Here is a 4033-nt window from a genome sequence, read left to right on the forward strand (position 1 = left end):
GCAACTGTGCTAAGCGAATTCCACGCCTTGACAGCAATGATCATTGTATCGCTTTTGCAGCGTTGCAAAGAGGATATCCTAACACTAACATGTCATTTTGCACTGAGCAGGGGTGAAGCGTCTACATAAACAAATAATCACTGCTTCCTTTGCGTAATTTGGGGGCACCTTTAACTTACTTACTTTTACTTTTTCATCCTCCGTTGCCGTTAAGCGTCGAGGGGAGATGTGATATATTATTATGTTTTCTCAGGATTTCCTTGACACCCTCGATCCACCTTTTGCGTGGCCTTCCTCTTCTTTTATAGCTTGAGTGCTTGTTATTGTAGGCTCTCGGGACTGGCTGACCAGGTGGTCGTATGTAATAGGTGGCCAAACCATTTTATCCTCTGTCTTTCTATGTTGTGAAGGCAGGACTCAATGCCGATAGCTGCTCTTACTTCTTCATTTCTCTGCTCTGCTTGTCTCGTCTTGTGATGTTAAATGTTTTGCGGAGACATTTCATTTCGCAGACAGTGATTTTGCTTTCATGGGTTTTACTTAATGTCCAGGTCTAGCAATGATAGAATAATGTTGGTATGAATATTGAGGTGATAAGCTGTCTCTATGTGTCTATGGAGATGTTCGGATGAGATATGAGCGATGAGAGCTAGTAGGTGACAGCGCTGGCTTTTTTTTTTAGTTCACATTTCTATGTCTCTGTCTATATATATGGACCCGTTTTCAGATAAAAAGTACTGCCAAGATATTTAAACTCCTTTAACTGTTTCAGTTGTTTACTATTGACATGGATGTTCAAGGGACTACAGTTTCGGCACACTGTCATAACTTCTGTGTTTGATGCGCAAATTTTCATGTTGAATTTCTCGCAGCTGTTGGTCAGTTCGGTAGTGTGATTTTGGTTTAGATGAATAAGACATTGGTCGTCTGCGAATAAAAGTTCATTATGGGCTTTGGTTTGTGCCTTGCGTTATTGTGTCCCTATATTAAAAACAAGAGGGGAGATAGAACGCACCCCTGTCGTACTCCAGATATTACTTCGAACCAGTCTGTATTGACTTCCTTCTTTCTTACTGAGCCTCTGCTATTGGTATGTAGAGCTCTTGTTTGTTTGTTTAGTATAGGGTTTTACGGCGCTCGCAACTGCATAAGGTCATATGAGCGCGCGGGACACACCTAATACTTTTTCGTTGGTAGGAAATTTTGAATTTTGCCCGGGTGGCGGCCGAAGCCTACTCTTATCGATTTTAGACCACCAAGGAATCTTTAACGTGCGCAACTTGCACACGGGCCCTCCGAGATTTTTCGCCCTTGTCCGAGAAGGCTAGGTGTAGATCTTTCCTACCAGAAGATCAGGGGTGTGGCAGAAAGACAGCAGTTAGGAGGAGCCAAGGAGTAGCAGTAGAAAGGCTGCAGAAAGAGTCAGGAGCCCAGAGGAGGGGGCAAAGGAGGTGAGGGGGTGGGGGCAGAAAGTGGAAATGAAATCAGACAACAGAACATTGTTAGAGATGAGGAAAGGATGTGAAAGGAGACAATTTTAGAGAAGAAAATTTTTTGGTCGCTACCCGGAATCGAACCCGGGACCTTTGAATGAGAGGCCAACACCTTAACCTCTAGGCCACGAGAGTCCCCCTATAGAGCTCTGACATTATGTAAAATTTGTCCTATGACGCCGTACTTTTTGAGTGTCTTCAAGAGTTTTGCATGGTTTAAAGCCTTCTCCATGTCTATAAAAACTATGTTGGATTTTCTGTTGAGTTCGATTGTTTTCTGGCATATCTGTCTTAATGCAAATACAGCATCCGTGCATCATCTTCCCTTTCGGAATCCAAACTGAGCTTAGCTCAGATTTCTCTCTACAATAGGTCTAATCCGCTGTTCTAGTATCTTTGTGTACATATACCCTGCGTGGCTTAGTAAAGAGATGCCTCTGTATGTTGTGCAATCGCGTTTGTTGCCTTTCTTTTTCCATAATGGGACCACTATGGCTTTCTGCCAGTCATCTGGGCATTTCCTTTGCTCCTAGGCTCTATTTAAAATTCGCCTCAGCCACAGTACACCAGTGTTTCCACAAGCTCTTATGGCTTCCACTGTGATGTCATCTGGTCCTGGGGTTTTGTTCTTGGGGCTGGTTTTGAGTGCCTTTTCGATTTCACAGAGAAGTATGGGTTCTTGTTGTCTGTGGCAAGCGTCTAGGTGGAGTAGTTCTTGGAAGTAATTTCCCCATCTTTTCTTAATGGCATGCTTGCTGAGAATTGCATTACCCTCTTTATCGTTTATAATGCATGTCGGGTTGTATGGGACTTTCCTTACCCGCATGCTGTTCACTCTTTATAAAACTCTCTAGGATTTTCCTGGCAGACTTTGGTCAGTTTCTCACCATACATTTTCCATGCATTTTCTTTAGCAGTTTTGATCATTCTTTTGGTCTCTCTTCTCGTTTTCCTGTATTCTATATAGTGCTCTTCGGTCATTTTTCCTGTAATGGCTTCTTAGGATTCGTCACAACATACCTTAAAAGGGTACGAACATGGTGACACGGAGAGACAAGGACAGCTACTTGCTGTCGCACAGGGACGGACAGGCACAGGGAAATGTGGTCACATTCAAACATGCAGCAAGAGACAGCAACATTGTCAATCATGGTGCTCACAAAGAAGAAGAAACTCTTATTATTATAGAAAGTCGTGGTAACAATTAATCTTAGCTGCAATTGTGTTCATGAGGATGATGATGATGGTATTGATGTTGGTGATGATATATCTAGAATCTGCATAATATTGATCATGAATCTATTTATTTTTGAACACTTACCATCCGATCCCAATTCATAGCCAATGGTCTCCCACTGCTTCAATATAGAATCACGATTAGCGTGATGTTTTTCGTTCTTCTCATAAATTGCTGGCCTTCCTTGCACCGCAATGATCAGTTTCTCTTCAAAATCCTATATCTTGACAAGAACAGTCACTGTGATCGTATCTTTATTTAACTCTCTTGAAACAGACAGACAGGAGAAGCAGTGCACGCACTTTTCGAATTTTCCTGACTGTCGCTGGCTGTTACTGTCTGTGCCTGTCCGTGTTCAACATAGCCGGGTTGGTGTGTTTTAAAAGAAATCATGAGCGGTTTTGGCGTGCACGCTTTTTGATGTGTTGCTGTGACAGCAACTGACTGTCCCTGTCCGTGTCACCGTGTCCCTAGCCTAACATTGCTGGTTGTGAGAATGAGTATCACAGCTACGTCTGTTGTCCGTGTCGATGATGTAGTTGGGAACCGCTCTCGAATTTTGGGCTGTATGACTTTCTTTTCTGCGCATCAGGATGAAATCAACTTGTAATGCATGGTTCAAGTCATTCGATTTGTACCAGGTCTTGATTTGGCTCAGTCTGTGTTGGAAAAATGTGTTCGTGATCTGCATGTCGTGCTCGACGCATAGGTTTTGTATCCTTTCTCCATTGCTGTTGCAGTCAGGGGCGGTTTGTTAACTGGACAAGACTGGCGGTGCCGGTCAAATTTTTGTCAACTGGACAGTTGACAAGAGATTTCTTGCTGATGATGATTTTCATTCAGTTTTAAGTAAATCCAAACAAACATGTATCAACAGTCAAAAAGCGCCTTGCCCATTTGAAGGCGTTCAAATAGACAAGTGATTCACAGCTGTTTTGTCGCGTTTGTTTATCCCGCCGGCTCACAACTGTTACAGTTAAATCGTCTCCTGTCACGTTGCGGAACTTCGTACGAGGACAAACCGAACACGGCTCGCTCAGCGATGACGTCAGTCCGCTGGGCAAATCCATCGACAGTCTACAGAGGGAATAGTACATCCCTTAATTGCCAAATTGGCCTCTGTGTTGCTTACAAAATTAAGAATGAGATTGTCTTGAGCAGCACGGACACATGTATTATTTTATCAGCAACACATGTATTTATCATTCAGCCTTTCTCTATATATTATAAGAACATTTATTGTCAGCATGGCACTAATCTTTTTTTGTTTATTGAATTTTTAGCCACCTATAGTTCCTGTTTG

The sequence above is a fragment of the Aplysia californica genome, unplaced genomic scaffold (assembly GCF_000002075.1).
Source record: "Aplysia californica isolate F4 #8 unplaced genomic scaffold, AplCal3.0 scaffold00061, whole genome shotgun sequence".
Classification (NCBI taxonomy): Eukaryota; Metazoa; Mollusca; class Gastropoda; order Aplysiida; family Aplysiidae; genus Aplysia; species Aplysia californica.